This window comes from Megascapheus bottae, chromosome 17 (genome assembly GCF_031878675.1).
Source record: "Megascapheus bottae isolate mThoBot1 chromosome 17, mThoBot2.hap1, whole genome shotgun sequence".
In the NCBI taxonomy this organism is placed as follows: Eukaryota; Metazoa; Chordata; class Mammalia; order Rodentia; family Geomyidae; genus Megascapheus; species Megascapheus bottae.
The window spans coordinates 10,478,634-10,499,963 of record NC_143525.1 but is presented as its reverse complement, the minus strand read 5'-3'; the positions used below and the strand labels follow the sequence as shown (position 1 = coordinate 10,499,963).

Here is a 21,330-nt window from a genome sequence, read left to right as displayed (position 1 = left end):
GAGAACTCCTCACCTCACACCATACTTTCTCTTCACTCCCTCCACACCCAGAGCCCCCATGGCATTCTCTCACTCGTATCCCGATGGTCCTGGCTTGAGATAACAGGCCACACTCCCTGCCAGCCTCCAGAGATTGGGCTGGAGATTTTGCTTTATGTAGTCAGGCTGCTTCAGGTTTGAACAAGCCTAGCCCCATTAGGGTGTAAGATATGTTGAGGGGACTCTGAGTCAGGAGGCAGGGAGGGAAAGCGGACAGGAGGAAGGGAGGGAGGGAGGAAAAAGGGAGGGAGGGAGAGAGGGAACAAGGAAGGAGAGAAGGGAGACAGAAGAACATTTGCAAGCTTCATTCTTCCCTCAGTCTTATTTCTATTTGTCATCTATCCCAGCTGAAAAGGCTGGATCCTCATTGAGGAAACACACACACACACACACACACACACACAGTAGTGAATTCACTGTGTACGACACTGTGATGCACACCCCTCCCCAACACAGTCTGTGCATTGTTTATCTATAGGGATGCAGTCTAGGAAGGACATCCTTGGGAATTCAGTCCTTCTGCAAGTATATCACCGAGCGTGCTCACACGATGAGGGCGTGGGAGGTGGTGTTGATGTAACCTGGCACTCTGCTTTACGACGCTGCTTTACGGTAACTGCTGATTGACAGCTCACTCCAAAGTACTGATAAAAAGTGCAGCGTAGCCTAAGCTGGCGACATATCTACTGCCACCATTAAGTGTTTACACTTTTTTTTCATATATTTTTTATTGTAATTAATAGAAGCGGGTTTCATGATATTTGCCAGACAGATGGTGCATTAATTCCCATACATTGGTACCCTTTCACATGCCTTGGTCCCCATTTCCCTCCCCCCCACCCCCAGGGTTTACACCTTTTTGCATCCGTCCTGTCCTTTCAGTGATGGGCAGTGAAGGAGGATGGGCTATGCCAGCATTGATGCAGACACACAAGAAGGCACCAGCTGTAGCATCTGGTGGCCATGGTGTCACTAGGCAGTGGATGTTTTCTACTTCTTTGTAATCTTATGGGCCTAACAAAGCAGATGAATTTTGTTGTTGATGGAACATATCTATGTAGACAGAACCCTGCCAAGCATGGTGCGATACCAGGAAAGCAGAAGCTATAACATAATACCATAACGCCCACAGGTGGTCAGGAGAACATCTCCCAGCACACAGCCCCTTCTGATCCTGGTATTGCCATTCCTCAAGGGGTGAGGTGGAACTCCTCTCCCTGTAAACCTAGGTGGTCTGGTGACTGCTTCAAAGCAGCAGTGGAAGGCACGCAATGCCAGCCAGGTGCAGTGAGTAGAGGATTGTCTCCTTTTCTAGAAGACTTGCGCTTGGAGCTTTGAGATCCAAGCTTTGAGGGGAAAGTTGAGTATCCTCCTGGATGGAGGATGCCATGATGTAAGGAAGCACAACCCACACGGAGAGGCCTCCTGCTTTCCAGGTCCAGTCTGCAGCTCTGTGTGCCTCCCCTGCTGGGGCTTCAGGCATCACTGACCACAGGCAGACCTGATGATCCCTATTGGGGCCTTGCAAAGGCCTGACCTACTCAATCCAGGAGCATAATAACATGGCTGGCGTCTTAAACAACTGCATGTCTACTATGATTATGACTGTTTCACAGTAATAATGTTTGCAGCATAACACTTTGATAGAGATCAAGCCTTGAAACCATAAATTATTGAACCACATATTCAGAAAAGTCCAGAAAGTAAATCTAGAAGAAAGCTACCAGGCATTGAATGTAATCACAGAATTTTAGAGGTAGAAAGTCCCTGAGAGATTGTTTAACCTAAGTCTATTGAGTCAAAATAAAAACCCTTCTTATTTAGTGATTATGACCACAAGAAACCTGGCTGCATGCCATGGGAAATACCAACATGGAAGTCACCTCCTTCTGAGGACTAGAAGAATTACAGTAGCATAACATACAGTCCTGCCCCAGGACCTATGCACTTGCCATTCCTCTTCCTGGAGAGCTCTTTCCTCCAGATATCTGCTTGCCTCACTCTCTCTCCCTTCCTTCCAGTCTTTATGTTTTCAACGAGCTCTCCTGATAATTCCCATCAATGGCAGAGCCTGCCTTACTTTTTTTTTTTTTTTTTAAATCACAGCTCCATCACCAAGTGTTTTGTGGTATGCATTTTACTTTCTACTGTGCTGTCTTTCACTTGTAGCCCCTATGGAATGTAAGATCCATGAGGGCTGAGAAGCATACCTGGCACATGTGCTTAACGAATCAATACATGAGGGGATAAGTCAGGGAATGAGTGAGCAAGTGAATGCATGAACGAACAATGAATGAATAATCGGGAGTTGCGAAGAAATAGGAATGCATCAAGGAGTGCTGAATGTTGGATATTACTTTTCTCATCTGGGTCACAATGTTGATGAGCAGCTCAGGTCCAGGAATGGCTGGCAGGCGCTTCACTGGACAGAGGCTGAAAGATTCTTAAGGTGAAACCAGGAGTGTAGACTACTCCTTACCACCTGCTTCCCTTTTCTCTTGGAAACTACAGACATTATGAAAATTCCTGTCTTCTGTTTTAAATTCTTACCAAGAACAACACAAGGCTTATTGTAAAACAGTAGTGACGGAGGATGACGGGGGGAAAATGGCCTCATCCCCCAATGTGTAATCACCCTGAAATGAGAGACTAAGAACAGTCAAACGTCACAGATTTTGAGGAAGCAGATTTCTAGAGAGGGCAGGAACCAGAGAGGATGGCTTTATGGGGAAAGAAAACAGAGAAATAAAAACCTGACATGAAGTCAGTCACTGTCACAGGGAGACTGTTAAGGAGCAAAGACGACTTCCTGAGGCCTAAGTAAAGGTAGAAACAATGTTGACAGCTAACAGATGGCTGGGTGCTGGTGGCTCACACCTATAGTCTTGGCTACTCAGGAGGCTGAAATCTGAGAATCATGCTTCGAAGACAGCAAGAAAGTCCACGAGGCTCCAATTAATCAGCAAAACTCTGGAAGTGAAGTTGTAGCTCAAGTGGTAGAGCACTAGTCTTGAGCACAAAATCTCAGAGACAGTGCCCAGGTTCTGAGTTCAAGTGACAAGACTGGCACACGTGCACATGCACAGAAGGGGGAGGGCGGGTGGATACAGAAGAATGACAGGGAACATGTTTCCAAAGCAAGGCTTGAGCAAAACACTGAAAAAAATCACAAAAAGTCATATTTTCAACATCCAAAGCAGGCCTTACTCTTATAAATTTTGTCTTCATTTTCCTCAAGAACCAGGGTCGCCTTTCTGCTGCAAAGTATGGTCCAAAGTTGGTTTATTCAGTCAAGAGAAAAATGCGTATGCGGGTGTATGACTTGAGGGGTTTGAGAAGTCACCAGAGGTCTAGAAATACAATGGAGTTCATCACCGAGGAAACACCGAACCCTGAACAATCACCATAGGAAGCTGACCGCACACAAAGACAACCCTCTAGAAACATGGGCGAAAGGCTTGAACAGATACTTGATCAAAGGACAACCCAAAGGCCACTCAACATAGAAGAGATGCTTCTATTTCACTAGTCCTGTGGGAAATGTGAATGAAAGCCACAATTGCCTCCCGCACACACCCGCTGTAATGGCTCAAATGAAGAAGAGGGGGGAAAATGCACAGGATTCTGGGAAGATGAGATGCCAAGATGACCCATGGCTGACTCGAACATGAGGCTTTCCAAATGGAAAACCATTCATGGGTCCCACTGGAGATCACTCTATGCTGTCCCCAGGACTTAATGTAGACCCCAAGGTCACAGGAAAGGGCACACCCAGTGTAGGGTCAGTCCTATGATGGGACAGGTGTGAGAGGAACTTTGGAGAAGCCTCAGTGTCAACTGGCCTCATTTCTCCAGAAACTTCTCAAATCTTCTGGAAGGAATTACTACCTAGGGGAGAATCAAGCATGGAAAAACAGACAGAAGGGAGAGACATGAGGCAGAATATAGTTCCTTTAGGGAGGTTCTGGCCACTCTCTCCATTGGAGGGTAAAGTGTGGCATGGGTGTGGTGGGGATGCAGCAGTGATCTCCTGTACCCAGCTAAGTGGTTAAAGACTTACCCAAAAGCCAATGCTAAATTTTGAGCTGGTGGGTGACACATTTGGAATTTAGAAGCCATTGGGGTGAGAGGAAGATTGGGGATGGAGCCTGATACGAAAAGATCTGAAATCAAATAGAACCTGGCTGCTTGTTTCTATTTCTTCCCTGTGCTGGTGAATGAACCCAGGACCTTGTGCACATGAAGTCACACCCCCAAGGTCCCTACTGCTTGAATGAGTCCCGGACTGCAAATGAGGATAGGTGCAATCAGAGTCAGAAAGAAACTTTGGGTCATAAAAGGGAACTGCCACCAACCATCTTTGTAAAATGGGAGAAGATGAAAGAGAAAGACTCAGTCAGAGAGAGAGGAGCAAGACATCAACAGATTGGAAAAGAAGTCTCTCCTCATTTCAGGGAATGGAAAAAGAGAATCCTGGAAATCTGCCTGTGACTCCTCCAGCCTTCTGACAGGGCTCTCCCCACTCATACTCAAGAGGAACTTTGACAACACCAATGCGTTGTCTGGGGCCCACCAGAGGCTTCAAGGGATCCAGGTGCTCAATTGAGCAAGTAATAAAAAAAATGCCACAAACATAACACATGTAAACTTTACCAAGTCTTGTGATCTCATGACCATGGAAGATTCTGACAGCTGGAGGATAACACAGACTCAAATAAAGGCTGTTGAGTCCCTCTATCATTAGGGACATTTCTACTAAAATGCCAGAAACTTGGATATTGGTCCCTTATATCATGCCGATAAAATTAGGTGCTGGTGGCTCACGCCTATAATCCTAACTATTCAGGAGGCTGAGATTGGAGGATCATGGTGAAGCCAGCAAGAGCAAGAAAGTACATGAGACTCATATCTCCAGTAAATTACTAAGAAAAGAGTTTAGAGACAGTGCCTCAGCCCTGAATTCAGGCATCAGGATCAGTGCGTGCGTGTGTACACACACACACACACACACACACACACACGGCAAAATGCTAGGTTCCAGTGGCTCATGCCTGTAATCCTAGCTACTTAGAAGACTGCAGATAGCAGTTTGAAGCCAGTCTGGGCAGGAAACCCCATGAGATCCTTGTCACCAATTAACCACCAAAATGAAAATGGAGCTATGGCTTACATCAGCCTTGAATGATAGAAGCTAAGACAGTGTCCAAGCCTTGAGTTCAAGTCCCAGTACCGATAGATACACACAGACACAGACAGACAGACATGCACACAGACAAATTGTGGCAAAATGTACCTAACACAAAACTTGTCATTGCAATCACTCTTGGACATACGGTTCCGTAGCGTTAAACACATCCTTGTTGTTGTGAGTGTCGCATCGGCACCATCCCTCGCACAGCTTGTTCCTCTCCTCAAACAGAAGCCCTGCCGCAATCAACACTGACTTCCCATCACTCTTCCTGCGCAGCCCTTGGTCACCTCAATGGGATTTTCTGTGCCATGAGTCTGACAGCTCTGGCTACATGGTGTAAACGGAACCAGGCAGCAAATGGCTCACTTTACTGCGCATAATGTCATCACACAGTAGCACGTGTCAGCGCTTCATTCCTCTTTAAGGCTGAAGAGCATTGCATTGTTTTTATTGACCTATTGCATCTGCACTAACTCCCTTTAGGTATGTATGTCCCCTTAGAGTTTTCAACAAGGCTTAGAAAATACACTTGCTCCACAGCTATTTATACAGCAGGGAAGATTCACAAAGATCCCAAACTCATGGAGTTTGAACCTAGATGGGACTCCCAATTATTCTTACCTATCCACTCCCATCACTTTTCTTTTGGTGACCTTTAGGGGTTGAACTCAGGCCTTGTGCTTGCAAGGTAGATGCTCTGTCACTTGAGCTACATCTCCAAGTCCTTTAACGCTTCAATTATTTGTCAAAAAGGATCTAAAATGTTTGCCCAGTCCTGCTTGGACTGTGATCCTCCTATTCGTATCACTTGTATAGCTGGGTTAGCAGACACTTAGTGGTCAAAATGGGATTTTGCTAACTTTTTGGCCTGGACTTGCCTCAGAGTGAGCCACTCATTCTCCTTTCTTCTATAGTAGTATTTTTTTTTTGCCAGTCCTGGGCTTGAGCTCAGGGCCTGAGCACTGTTCTTGGGTTTTCTCAAGGCTAGAGCTCTACCACTTGAGCCTCAGCACCACTTCTGGCTTTTTTCTATGTATGTGGTACCGAGGAATTGAACCTGGGTCTTCATGCATGCTAGGCAAGCACTTTAACCAGTAGGCCAAACTCCCGGCCCTAGTATTTTATTTTTAAAGAATGTTTAGATTGCATTTCCCAAACTCTCTTACACCTAGGTATTGCCATGAAATTACAGCGAGTTGGCATTAGTAAATGCAATTTCTAAGTCATACATTTAAAAAGAAGCATGCCCTCCCCTCCCCTACTTTCTTCCCCTCTTGGGAACCTGAATGCTAGGTGTAATGGCAATTTCTACAACATGACCATGAGACACAGACCTCAACCTTGAGCACGACAGAGGAAAAAGATCAAAGGAAATCGCCTCTTATGTCAAGTGTGAGTGACTTATGTTCTGACTTTGATCTCAGTGAGAAATAGACTTCTAGATGGCTGAAGATACTAGTGTTTTAGGTCTCTGTAATACAACAGACAAACCAGGAGGCTAATTTGCATTTCAGCCAAGGCTGAGCTGTCTAGTAAGTGAAATTATCTTTCCACTTACCTGTTACCACGTCACTTATATATAGCACTGTGGATTTTCCCCAGGTTTGTAGAGTATGGTTTAGAATCTGACCTTAAACAGAGACCACGTGGTGGCATACCCCAAATTTCCTTGAATGGGACATCTAAACGTGGAAGGCATCTCCTGGAGAGGCAGCATAACTTTCTGCTATGAATTTCCCTCTTCTGTGTGGAGCTTAGTATTTTATTTTACGGACAGCACTGGGGTTTTGAACTCAGGGTTTCTGGTTTGCTAGGCAGACAGATGCTCAATCACTTGAGTCATGTGTCCAGCTTTAGTTATTTTTCAAACAAGGTGTCCTGCAGTTTTGTTTTCTCCTGCCTGCACTATGATCTCCTATTTGTATCTCTTGCATAGCTGCAATGAGAGGCACACTCATTCTGCTCATGTCAGTTTCGTGGTTGAGATGGAATCTCATGTCTCCCAATCCTCCCGCTCTCCTCCCTCTCAAGTAGCTGAGATTAATGGTGTGACCCAATATACCCAGCCATTCTCGTGGTGTCAGTCCTGGATCTTGAACTCAGGGTCTGGGCTCAAGGTTAGCGCTTTATCACTTAAGCCACAGGTCTACCTCTAGCTTTTTGTGGTTAACTGAAAATAAGAATCCCTTGGACATTCCTGCCTGGGTTAACTCAGAACCTCCATCCTCAGATCTCAGCCTCATGCATAGCCAGCCACCATCACCCAGCTACAGCAATAACTTTTAAGGAAATTTAGATTGCATTTCCCAGATTCTCTTGAGACCATAGAAATACAAGTAGACATTAATGAATGTAGGCAGGCTTAGGCAGGTGGTTTTATTGCTGGGCCATGCTCCACCTCTACTTTTTTTTACTATTTATTTTTGAGATAGGATCTTACTTCTCATGTAGATCTATAATTGAGTTATTGTTTACATACTTTACACTACCTGTTAGCAGTGGACTCACAGAAGTGTACCAACTCATCCAGCTTTCCTCTATGGAGACGCATCCAGCTTTCCTCTATGGAGACAGAGTATCTTGAACTGTTCTACCTGTGCAGGCTTTGAGCCAGAGATCCTCCTGATCTCTGCCTCCTCCCCCAGCTAGCTAGGATTACAGGTATAAACCCATTGGTATTGGTTATTTAAAGGGAAGACGTTATCTGGCATACAGTCTTGGCTAGCTGGTATTGAAGCACAGCAAAGCCAGTGAGCTACCATTTTAGTCAATGAATTAGAGATGATTTTTTACTGGTCACTAAGGCGACATCATGAACCTGACAGGCATTCTATAAAATATTTCTTCCTTAAACAAGGCCCAATGTTCAGTGAAAGGTCTCAAAAGACTTTCTGTCTGAGAGAACGTAGGAGAACTGTAGCCACTGAGAAATAATCCTCTGTCTTTGGAGATACTGAATGAATGGCAGCCAGAGGGATGCTGGGAGTCTCTAAGATGGGAAACTGAGCTCTGGACCCAAGGCGGAATGGTGGTCACTTCTCACATGTTGCCCACAGTTCTTTTTTTCATATATTTTTTATTGTAGTTAATAGAATGGTTATATTAGATTCACCAGATAGAAGGTGCATTACTTCACATACATTGATACCCCTTCTCATGTCTTGGTCCCCATTCCCTCCCCCACCCCCACATCTCATCTTGTTTTCCCCCCTTCACTATCCTACTTCAAATAAGCAAATAAGCATATATACAATATATCAGATAACAAGGTGAAATACTGTAACAATATGAGATAACCAAGAATAGCAAAAGAGATGAGAAATAACATAGTACATTAAGGACAACAATCTCTCATTATATTGTTGCCCACAGTTCTGACCCAAGTCCCTAGATAGCATGCATGCTGAAGCACCAGTGGAGTTGATCTACTAAGGGGTGATCTCCACCAATCACAGCAACTGGTAAGAAAACATGGTGCCCTGGGTTAGGTGGTGCTGGGCTGAAAGGAATGAGAAGTTGGGGCCAGCTCCTTTCATACTCAGTGCCAATGCAGTCTTTCTTTTCATCAATATCTTTAAATACAATGGAGTTTCAACATGCCAGTTTATGAGCACAATGCATCTTGATCAATGCCACCTCTTCCATCATCATTCTCCCTTATCTCTCCCAACCCTACCCATTGCTTCAGTTTCTCCAGTTCCATTTTCATGTATATTGAATATTATGACTGCATTCTCCCACCATTCTCCTCTCCATTCTACAACAACCTCTTGACTCTACTCCAAGTATCTCAGATGCCTTGGGACTGAGTTTCTTAGTTATAAGTTTAAAAAAATGTGTTTTCTTTTGCTGTAGGGTCTTTGCTATCTACACCACGTCAGGCTCCTCAGTGATCCAGTAGACAGCTTTAAAAGGCACACCCTTACCATTCCTTTTACCTTCCTTTACATGAGGCAACTGCCTCACACAAACCAATCTTTTTGCATCACGGCCTTCAGGACTGTGTGTTGCTGTTGACACCCTGGCCTCATGGGAAGATTCGGGAAAAGGATTCATCCTGGAAATCAACTCCAGATCTTCACAAGTGAGGGTGTGGGAGGGCCCTGTTTTTTGTTCATCTACTCTTGGATCATTCACCTACAAATCAGGAAATATAGGGAATCTTCCTGTGCTCGGGGTCAGGGACTAAAAGAGGCTCTGGACACAAGCTCCCATCTTGAAGATGTTCCCTGTAGCTTTGGTTCCAGGCTGACAGGTGGCCCCGCCCCCACATCCTTCGAGGACCCAGGAAAGCCAGTGGCCTATGTGCACGCCCAGAGAAGGGTGCTGCTTGCCATTGTGAGTAATCTCCAACTAGGAACAGGACTGCTCTGTCTCCTGGGAAGTTGATCTATAGCTCACTCTATCCCAGAGAGCCCTCCTTCATCTTCAGAGCAGACCCCTTGGAATGTAGGAAGAAAGGAAGGAAGAAGGGAGAAGGGAAAGAGGCAGAGAGGGAAAGAAAGGCAAAGGGAAGGAAGGAGAAGGGAAAGATAATGAAAGGAAGGAAAAGTAAGGGAAAGAAAAAGGGAAAGTGAAGAAAGGAAAGCGGAGGTGGGCACTGGTGGCTCATTTCTGTTACTCTGTCTACTCAGGAAGCTGAGATCTGAGGATCATAGTTCAAAGTCAGCCCTGGCAGGAAAGTCTGTGAGACTCTTATCTACTACCAGAAAACCAGAAGTAGAGCTGTGGCTCAAAGTTGCAGAATGCTAGCCTTGAGCAGTAAAGTTTAGGGACAGCACTGCCCAGCCCCTGAGTTCAAGCCCCATGACAGACCAAAGGAGACAGAGACAGGAACAGAGACACAGAACAGACAGACAGAGAGACAGACAGACAGACAGACACAGAGAGAGAGAGAGAGAGAGAGAGAGAGAGAGAGAGAGAGAGAGAGAGAGAGAGAGAGAGAGAGGAAACTTTGACCTTGTTTACTCTGACTTATGACCCCTGCCTGTGAGAGAAAACAATTTTTTTTAGTTTGTTCTAACATGCTCCTCATTAGACTAAGGGCCAATACCTGGGAAAGACACTTGGAGATTTTACCAACTATAAAGGACAGCATACAAAATAAGCACAATTATTAGCAAGACCTCCTTTGCTCCCAATGTAAACAAATGTATTCTGAATTTCCCTTAGCCTCTAGGTAGGTAGCACCCCATGGATGTTTGAAGATTCCCCAGAACCATTATTCCTCTAATCACTTCTTTGCTTCAGTCCACATGAGAACTCTGTCCCTAGTTGCAGCATGGCCTGTCTGCTGAGGAGGGGGGAACTGGCAGAGGACAGGAAATCCTGGGCCTGGTAAGCCTGGCTGGTGGTGCAGTGACACTTCCCCAGGCAAGCTGTGGGTGGAGAGGGAGTGGCCTATTGGGGTGTGTGTTTGTAAAGATGTTGCAGGGCTTCCCCGACTCTGACTCAGAGTACCATTCTTCTCATTGCTGACGAATTGGAGAGTACAAAGGAGATCCCACTCCCCTCCTCAAGGAGGGGTCTTGAACACTTGGGGTTTGGCAGGGCTCTTGTTTTGAAGCACTCCCAGGACACTGGGAGACAACCACATGGGTGTCTGAAGCCCCTTCAGATGCCTCCAGGAGGCCAGTGAAATGCATAAGGGGAGGATAGGCAAACCCCAAGGGGTCTCATTGCAGCCAGGCTATCACCAGCATGGCAGGCTGAGGGCTTGGCCCCTGGGCTGGCTGCTCCACTGGACAGTCACTCATCCAGAAACATTGGGGGACCATAGCCATGTGTGGCCACCACACAGTGCTGGGGGGGTCAGCAATGAACCAAATGTTTGGAGGGAGTGAGAGGAAGAACATACATTAATTTGGGGGTGGGGATGGGGTTGAGACTGGCAGTGAGCTGGGGCAGATTAAGATTCAGGAAGAAAGGGTGGGATATGATCCTACAGGGAATACCAAGTCCTCTAGAGATATTTGCCCTGGGAACCACATTCCTTCAATAGCTTCTGAGCACGGAACATGAGGTTTCCAAAGAGGATTCTTGTGGTAGAGCAAGGGAGAGCCTGTGGCAGGGAAGAGAGTTGAAGGGGCTGGCAAGGAGCCAGGAGAAAGAAGCATAGGGCTGAGGGCCTGAGGGCCACCATCGTGACTGGCTGGCATGTGAACAAGGGAGGGCACAGGACAGACAGACTTCTCAAGACTTGGCGTCTGCAGCAGACAGAAATGGGGAAGTTTGTGGAGGAAGCCTGCCCTAGGGATACAATGAGGCTCCAGATGCGAGAAGACAGAGATGGGCATTCAGGTAAGGAGCACAGAAAGGCTGGGCAGGTAAGAGTTCTGGTAAGGGAGAACACACAGCTAGGGAGAAGAGGAGCCAGCAGGGGTGAGTGGTAAGGGAGGAGCTCCCAGTGGGAGGAGCTAGCAGGGGTGATTGGTGGCTATCACATATTACAGGAATCCTCAAGGAAGATGGAAGTTAGGAAGAGGCCATTGGAATTTTGCCTGTACAAAGCTTCCTTAAAGGAAGCCATCTCATCACAGACAGAAGGCTGAAGGGACGGACAGCCACTCTGGGGTCTGAAGAGGACCTGCCTTGGGGAGTCTTGCCATGGGGGACACCACGAGGAAGGGAGTAAGTCTCTGACAGCCATCAGAACAGCTCCTACCCAGCTTCTTCCAGGGAGCAGGTGTGTGTAAACCCCAGATCAGAATCCATTTGCTCTGGGAGACGACAGACAGATGGAAAGATGAGGGGCAACAGGGATCCAGGATAAAAGTCCACATCTCTTCTCATCTAACAGCCTGAACATAACATCACAGCCTCCCGGTGTTCTCTTCAGTGCAGTAAAAGGCAAAGGAATGCTCGGAGATTCTAGATTTCTCAGAATGAAACTCCCGAGATGTCAGTACAGAAGTGAATGCAAAATTCAAAGGTTTATGAAACACCAGCTCTGAAGTCCCACAAACAAGCCCCACAAACATACAGCCCAACCCAACTGGAGGCCTGGTAGCTTGGCCACCTGCAATACCCACAAGGACCTTAAAAAAAGCTCAATCTTGAATGTCCAGGGTGTCTCACAAAAACAGTGATGGCTTCCTGCTAGGAACAACAGGATATAGAACAAGGATATGTCATGTTTGAGGGAACCACTCAGCCTTGCTACTTATTAATCCAAGGCCACTGGACTTCCTAAATTCAAATTGTTTTCAGAATGATGAATCTTTATGCAACTGCTCAGACGCTGTCACTATGAGTGGTTTCTACAGTATCTGCCATGGCTTTTCTCTGAATACTTCCTGCAATTGAGAACTCTGGTACAATAAGCTCTGTTTTGGATTTCTCTAAGTATTTCCTTTTAATGGTCCCTTTTCTATCCTGGGGCAGGACCTTTACCTTTCTTTTTCTTTACATCCTCTCTTCTCTTCTTCTCTCCTCTTTTTTCTTTTTTCTTTTTTTTTGCTAGTCCTGGGGCTTGAACTCAGGACCTAAGCACTGTCCTTGAGCTTTCTCAAGGCGGGCACTCTACCACTTGAGCCATAGCACTAGTTCTGGCTTTTTCTGTGTGTGTGGTACTGAGGAATTGAACCTGGGTTTTCATGCATGCTAACAAGCACTCTACCACTATGCCAAATTTCCACCCCACCCCCTCTTTTCTTTGTTAATGCTGGTAAAAGGGCTTGAAGTCAGGGCCTAGGCACTGTCCCTAAGTTTTATTGCTCAATGCTAACACTCTACTACTGAGCCACATTTTCACTTCCAGCTTGTTAGTGGTTGATTGGCAATAAGAGTCTCACAGACTTTCCTGGTGGGTTTGATTTTGAACTGCAATCCTCAGATCACAGTCTCCTGAGTGTCTAGGATTACTGGCATGAGCCATGGCACCCGACTTGACCTTTTTCCAAAGGACACTGCTCTTCAAACATGAAGACAGGCATTGCTTCTCTCCTGTCTCTTCTTCTTAGAGAGCAGTGTCTATGTCTCCAATAATTTCATATTATGTCATTTCCCCCTTGGTCCTCTTTCTCTGGATACAAACTGAGTGGTTGATCAACATTTTCCATGAAGGTGACTCACAGGGTTGAGCTTTAATCCAGATGAACCTACCCTACTGTGTGGAACTGGCCTTCTCATAAGCGGAAGGGCCATTATGTAAGGACTCAGGGACTTAGGGACTGATTGTTGGGTCAGGGGTCAAGGATGACTCTCAGGTGTCAGATAGGGGAAATTGGTTTATAGGAATGTACTCAGAAGAACTGAGGAAGAAACACGAGAGGGAGCTGAGGAACTGGCAATCCAGGAACCCACAGGAGGCCTAAACATCACAGTGGTTCTCCCAACTCTTAAGGGACAAACTGTTGCCCTGATTCATAAACTGACCCAAAGTATAGGAAAAGATGAACTGCCTCAGTTTGCAAAGCCAGCATACGAAAGACTATTGATGGCAGTACAGAAAAAGGAAACCAAGGGAAAACTCACTTAGGAGTTATTGTTCTTGGGATCTTAAATGTCTCTCCAAATGGATAAGTGAAAGGCTTGGACCCCAACTTGGTATTACTGTGGGGTGATGAACCTTTAGGAGATGGAGTCTAATGGGAGGTCTTTAGGTAATTAGAAGTGTCCTATTGGTTACGGTGGGACCGGCTTTGTCTCTCTGTCTTTATCTTTCTCACTGGGTCCTTCTTTCTCAGTCTTTCTAGCTCCGTTTTTCTCTTTTCTTTCTGTTTCTTGCTTTCTTTCTTTTCTCCTGGCTACCATGAGTTTTGCTCTGTCAAACACTTCTACCACAATATGTCACCTCACTGTAGGGCAAAAGCAACAAGGCCAACCATTGGTCAGTTGAAGCCTCCAAAACCAATCTTTTCTTTACAAGTTGGTTCTCTCAAGTCTCTGTGATAGTGATGGGAAGCTACCATCTGTGCACTGATGAGAGAGTTCCAAAGAGGGCCACCAAAACCAAAAGCAGCACTGAATTAAAAGAATAAAATGTCTTGACGGGAAGCACTTTATTCCTTCCAGGAATGCAAAGACCTGTCTCATAAACCTATTACAAGGTGAAAGAGTATAAACATTTCCCACTTCAATGTGCTTGACATCTCAATGTCTGACATGTTTGCCAAGTTCCTTATAAATAAGGAATTGAGAAAACTTCCACTAGACATCACACTTGACTCCTGACAGCATGATCAGAAGAAACAAAGAGAAACAGTCTCAAGCTTATGAGAGGCTCTATATATATGTTGCAGAGGAAGAGTATCTGCAGGCCTCTCTAATCCTAGGTGATTTCTACTCATGCAAATGGACACAAACACATTTTTCTTTGTCTTTCGTTCTTAGCCATAAATCTGGTTCCCTGTTTGGGGGTTAGAGCAGAAAGGCTTCTTGTCAGATCTCTGAGCAAAGATATTGCTCAAGTATCATCATGGAAATGGGCTGAATTCAAAGCTTGGCTAAAAACTCCACTCACAGAGATGGGTTAGTTTATGACCAGAAAGCTTCACCTCTAGCACACCACCTTGAATTTTTACTGGTGACTCATAGGGGGTGTCCTCTGCATATTTTTCACTATCTATCACCACCACCTCCAATCTGCCTCTGTCAACAACTATCACTGTGCTGGATGTTATTTTAAAAAATCATCAAATTATGCTTTCTAGAATGTGGCTCAAATGAAGTTAGGTTCCTTATTGGAGTACAAAAGTCAGGGAAGATTCTGGAATTTTATGCAAGAGAGATGGGAGGGGGGGAAGGAAATAGAGAAATATGTGTAAACCTACATTTAGGCATATTTACTGATCTATTACTTCCATCTGTCTTTCAGAGGGGCCCACAATCTAGAAAGAGTTTGAGACTTCTTGGAGAGCTGCAGGTATAGATATGATCTGACTAATGTGAGAGTGCAAGGGGAAGACTGGCCAGGTTGGCCATGTTGGGGGGGGGGAGTGGTTGTATGAAGATTTGCCTGACAAGAGCCCAAACCACCAAGTCACACAGAACCAACACTCAGACCAGTGCTATATCTGTAGAGACTTCACAGTGGGAAGGACAGCTTTGGATAGAGATGGCGGGTATGGGAGTAGATGAGGTAGGTGACTTCCTATATAATGCATGATTCTCAAGAGCTGGGTTTGGCAGCCCTATAAGAACAGTGACTCAAAGGCCTGACAGGAAGAAGGTGTGGCCAGCAATGGAGTGGGGTTTTCCATGGATGGAGACTTCTTTTACTGGTGATGGAGAGTGGCAAATTCAGAGGATCTTGAGAGCCACTGATCTCTTGGTGAATAATGAAAAGGAAGAGGGAGCCCTCATAATGACATTTAGAACCCGACTGTCCATCAACTAAACTGTGCAGCATGGAAAAGGAAATGGCAGGAAACTGAATCCTTGGTCTAAGCCAGTTCCTGGCCAGTTCTGTGTCTATTTCTAGCTATACTGTCCATTTCCCATGGAAGAGGAAGCTCACCTAATCCCCCCCCCCCCCACAGTTGCTGAACAGTGCAGGAAAGAATGCACCTACAGGTCCCTAAGCAACTATTTGCTAATTGTTAGGTACCATTGTGATCTTAAGTATTCATTTCCTTTATTTCCTATGGCTCAAGTTTCAATTCAAATAGAAGCTTCTCAGGGAACTTTTTTCCTAACTCCAAACTGTATGTGGCTCCCTCCACAGGGTACTCTGTGATTCTCTTGGCTATAATGAAATGATGTGTGTGTGTGTGGGGGGGGTGCCTGTTCAGTGTCTGGACCAATAGACTGTCATCTCCAAGAAGAGCAAGAAGGTCTGTCTCTGTGTCCTTGGCCAGTGCCTGCACAGGTTTCCATGCAACAACACTGGAGACAGGCAGAGGTCACAGGCAACATGGAGCCCCATACTTCTGTTAGGTGGATGAGAAGCCCTACATACAGGGAGGCCCATGAACTGAGCCAAAGTCACGTGGCTAGGAGCAGCGGAGTCAGGCAAGAAGCAAGGCCTTTGGCTTCATGGAAGACAGAAGCTGGAAGCCACCTTCATTCACCTTGATACCCTTCCCCCCCCCACTCCTGCCATGAAGAAACCACACTCACTCATTTGCCTAGGTCAACAACAGCAACAAGAAGTCTCTGAAGAACATGAAAATGAAAAGCACACCACTCCCTGTGGACCCCACCCGCTGTCGTCTGCGCTGTCCTGCATCTGGGGCAACTCCCACTGCGGTAGTGTGCACTGATGGACTTCCTGGGAAGACTTGAGGAGACCAACAATCTGATGTCGCTGCTGGCTCCAGTGAGTGGGCAGCACCTGTGCCAAGTCTCCAGCCAGTCTCCTGTAGACCAGGGGAGTTGGTGCTCTTGTCCTGTGAAAGGCCATAGAAGGCTATGGGGGACAGAAGCTTAGTACTGTGGGGTAGGCAGAGAGGCAGGGTAGACGTCAGAAGGTGAGGCTGAAGTGGGTATAGAAGGAAAGATTTAGAGTTGGCTTCCCAAGAGAAGGCAGGAGGGGGCCCTGGGCTGCAGGGCAGAAGGCCTTGGCTCCTGTGCTAACAGGCATGCCCATTCACAGCAGGGCAGGGGCAGCTCTGTCCCTGCATCTCTGCAGGGTCTCCAGTGATGATGCAGCTCACTTAAATTACCTCTTTTCATATTGCCCTTTAGGGAAGAGATTAGAAGCAGGAGGCCAAGTTCACATATCCAACCTGGCAACTCAATAATAGGCTTAGGAGACTCTGCAAGATTTATTATTGCTCTGTCAACTACTTTCCCCATATGTCTCCCCCCTCTCTTCTATTGTGCCTTGTTATAACTGCCTTCCTTATCCAAATGATCAAAAGAAACTAGTTGCTAGAAGCAAGCAGAGATAGCTAACATCTGTGGATGGCCACAATTCATGCCCCAGAAGTACAAGGCATGTGCCTGACACCCACAGGCTGCCACTCAAGCTTTGTTATCTAGGGCTAAAAGCACCTGCCAGAGTCAGTCTAGCTCTGGCAGGAGGAGTGGCCTCAGCCCTCAGTTTCCTTGTTTTTAAAGAAATGATGTAAGATGTGGATATCTCAGAGTGTGCCTGTGAAGATTAAAAGACACACAGCCATTGCTGGCTGCCAGTAACTCATACCTTGCATCCTAGCTACTCAGGAGGCTGAGATCTGAGGATCACAATTTAAAGCCAGCTCTGGCAGAAAAGTCTGTGAAATTCTTATCTCCAATTAACCACCCAAAAGCCAGAACTTAGCAGTGGCTCAGGTGATAAGAGTGCCAGCCTTGAGGGAAAAAGCCAAGGGGCATCACCTAGGCCCTGAGTTCAAGCCCAGTACTGCCACAAAAATAAAAATATAAATGAATGAAAACCTCAAAGATGCTGCCCGTTGTAATAGCAGCATTATTTTGTGCATCCATTATAATTGCAACATCTCATAGAAGAACATGTTCATGGTCAAAGTGAGAACATATCCTTATATATAATAGATGTCTCCTTTAGCAGTGTTAACTCAGGGGAGTCTCTCCTCCCATCTATATGAGAGACTCAGTAATCAAACTAGTAAAGTGCTCCACGACTGAGCTGCACACGTACAGGGTTGTGTCTCAATAGTACAGTGTGCACTCTCAAATGCAGAGCCCTGTATGGGCAAGGGTGAGGGCTGGGGAGGAGAGGAGAGGACCAAATCTCTCTTTCTCTCTCTTGGCCTGCTGATGCTCATTAAATTGTATCACTCTAGAAACTTCCTCCCTTCATAAATGGATTTAGAATTTCAGTTCACTGGTTGAAGCCAAAACTCTCTTCTGGGTTACAGGGGTTTTATAGGGCTAGCCAATTCAGCCCCTTAGAATGAGACTTTCGGAATGAATGCCCTATCAGCCAGCTAAACTCAAGCTGAGGGTTCCAAATTTTCAGGCACCCAGGCACAATTTCACATCTCAGCCAGGAGCAGGTCCTCAAGCAATGCATTTGTTCCTGATGTAGGTGATGGAGAAGCTTCTGTTCTCAGCACCTGGCTTCTCACACTTGCTGTCTAGTACTACCAGGGGGCTTCCAGTCTGATGACTCTCAACAGAAACAAAAGCCAGTGGGTAGGAAGGAGGGTGGCAAAGGTGGTTTGCTTCCACTGCAGTCTGGGGAGGGGAGATAATGGATTATTCCTGACCTAAGCTGGAAATGAGAAGAGATGGATCCCTAAAATCCCCCAAAAGCCCATTACACAAAGACCCTGAGACTCCCTGCCTTTACCTCAGGCCTGGCTACTACGAGTTTTCAAGAGGCAGGTGATGGTGAATATTGTAAAACAGAAAGAGCTTGACTATCCAAAGTTGTCTTCTGCAGGTCCTTGGTACAGAGCCCACACTGAGGAAGGAAGGACAAATGACATGGCCGCTTCGGCTTTACAAACATCCACAGAGCATCTCCCATGTGCAGCTGTTTGCGTCACACATGTCACCTGTCATCTTCCACACAGACCCAGGTGGGGATCAGTAGTAAAGCCCTTTCCTGAGGAGACCGAGACTGGTAGAAAGAAGCTGAAGGCCACACCTCTGTATCTCGGGTCTCTTTCCCACATCACTTAAGCAGTGGTTCCCAAGCAACAGATTCCAGTGCCATCAATTAAAGAACTTCCTCAGTTTTTAAAATTTACACAGTATTCTATATGTCACTCCCGGAATGCCATGCAGTGTTGGGCTGGGGTAAGTGTGTGTTAACAAAGACTTCAAGAGAACAGCTCAGGTCTGGGAGGGAACCAGCAAGGAGAGAGAGAGGGAGGGAGGGAGGGAGACAGAGAGAGGGAAAGAGAGAGAGTGAGAGAGAGAAGGGAGAGAGAGAGAGAAAGAGAGAGAGAGAGAGAGAGAGAGAGAGAGAGAGAGAGAGAGAGAGAGAGAGAGAGAGAGAGAGAGAGAGAGAGAGAGAGATAACAGAACAGCCTATGGGAAGGAGGAGGAAGAGAATGGCCATCCAGAAAAATCTTCCAGGCAGACTTGGCCTACTTTCAGCCCTCTTTAACCCACCTCTCCTCTGTGGAGGAGGCTTAACTCTTTACCACATCCTGCTGCTTTCATCTCGCCTTCCTTTTCCCTCCGAACAATCTCCTTCCTCCTACTGTCCCTGAACTTCTTGCACTTTTTTTTTTGTCTTAGATGGGTCAACGCCCACGCAGGCACAGAGCACGCTCAAACACATGTATACACACGCACCCCCTACACACACACACACACACACACACACACACACACACCCCAGTGTGCAAACACTGATCCCTCAGCGCCAAAGACGCGATCCTCTAACGCAGCAGCTGCGGTTTGGGGGCGAGGGGTCCACGTTCACTAGCAGGGGGGCACCCCAACACCTCCCTTCCAGGATGCCCAGATCCTGGTGGTGGCAAAGGATCGATCCCTCACGCCCATGCTGCCCAGAGGGTTTCGAGATGGACAGGTCCCGGGGATGGGGATGCCCGGTTTGCCTCCAGGACCCTCTGCAGCGTGACCCGCGGGCCCGGCGCCTGCCTCCCGTGGACGTGAGCTGATGCCGGGAACGGGTTTCGGGCGGCGGACTGTGCGCAGGGCACTCTCCGCTGCGTGACCCTCCCAGCCCGCTGCTCCCCGGCGGTCCCTAGCCCGTCCCCGCTGCGCCCTCCGTGCCCAGCCAGCCACACACACCTGCAGAACCCGCCGGGCTCCGAGCCCCTCTCCAGCGGCGACTCCGAGCAACGCGGGCGGCCAGCCGGACCTGGGCTCCACGGCTGTGGCCGGGGCAGCTGGTTCCAGCATCTGCCCGAACGCCCAGACTCTGCGGGCTGGGGGCGGGGCCTGCGCGAGGGGCGGGGCGGACACGCCCACTGGGCGGGGCAACACTTACTTGAGGGGCGGGGCCAGGACAGACTCGCCAATGGGGCGGAGCTTGCTCGGAGAGGGGCGGGGCCAGGCGCCCGGCCCGCCTCTTCCCGCCACCTCGAGTTGGCACTGCCTGCTCCAGGTGCAGCAGGTGCAGCGCGTGTGGCAGGTGCGGGCGCGGCCCGGGAATCCGACCACTCGGAGCCTCTGGGTGGCAGCTCAGGCTCAGACCCCGCCGACCCTCGGGAAGAACAGGCTCCGGCCCTTGCCTGGAGGGACCTCCCGACACCCCCAGGAGTACGGCGAGGGTCCGCGGGGTGCGGAGGACGGATGTGGGGCGAGCTTGAGGTGGGGGCTTCGGGGAAGGAGGAGAAAGAGGAAGCTCAGACGAGCTGTTTCCTCCTCTCACTGCGACCCGGCGCCCCACTTCCTCCTCCGAGTTCTATTTTCTTTGGGGTGCCTTTAACCCTTAAAATGCCGGCACTGTCGCTTGGGCTAATGACTTGAGGTCTTGACCTCCCCCTCCCTCCGGGCTCATTTTTTTTTTTTTTTATAGAAACCTAGAAATCCCTCGCCAGTCTAAGCTTTTCAGCATTGCACCTCTGTGCCTCGGACCAGACCTCCTAGAGGGCCAGCTTCGCTTCAGCTGGGTCCGCTTCACCCTCCCCACACCTCCCCCCCCCCGTCCCCCATTAGATAGATGTAAGCATCCCAAACCTGCCTCAAGGTCGCGGTGTTAAGTGTTGGGCAAAAGCCACAACCCTGCCTGAAACTTTGAGAGATGTCAACACCAGTGAGTTTTCTTTCCTGACTCCCTAAATACCAAGAAAAAGTAACTTCCTCCCTAGGGCAGAAACAGAAAGTCCCCTTGGGTGGGCGGGCACAGAGGACTGGTTCCCGGCTGCCCTGAAATGAGAAGGGTTCTGTGCCCACCAGGTGCGTCTTCTACTCCACCTCCCTCCCCCCTCCTCCAGGACCCATGTTCCAGGTGGGAGGGCACTGGGAAGGCCCCACAATTTGGTAAGGTAGGCAAGGTCTCCCTCTTTGTCTCCCCAGCCCCTGCTTAGCAGAAGAGGAGAAAGGTAGAAAAGCCCAGAGGTGGTCAGGGTAGAGAGAAGGACAGAACCACCCTGGAATCCAGAATCCAGGAGGAGAGAGTGTAACAAGGTATGGCAGATCATAAAGATGGATGAAGAGAGCATTTTTTCCCCCAGTGTGCTCTTATCTGGGTCTTGAACCCAGGGCCTCACACTCTCACTTGCTTTTTCCACTGAAGGCTGGCATTCTACCACTTGAGCTACTCCTCTACT

At 47.6% G+C, this 21,330-nt stretch overlaps 1 protein-coding gene across 1 annotated transcript in view; it reads right to left on the bottom strand.

Annotated features, from left to right (window-relative positions):
• Pik3r5 (phosphoinositide-3-kinase regulatory subunit 5) overlaps positions 1-19,920 on the bottom strand; it is a 57,775-nt gene extending 37,855 nt beyond the window's left edge. The window contains exon 1 of the mRNA XM_090349572.1: positions 19,847-19,920. The gene's annotated coding sequence lies outside the window, so the exon portion shown is untranslated. The remainder of the gene's footprint in view (positions 1-19,846) is intronic.
• Positions 19,921-21,330: the final 1,410 nt, after the last annotated feature.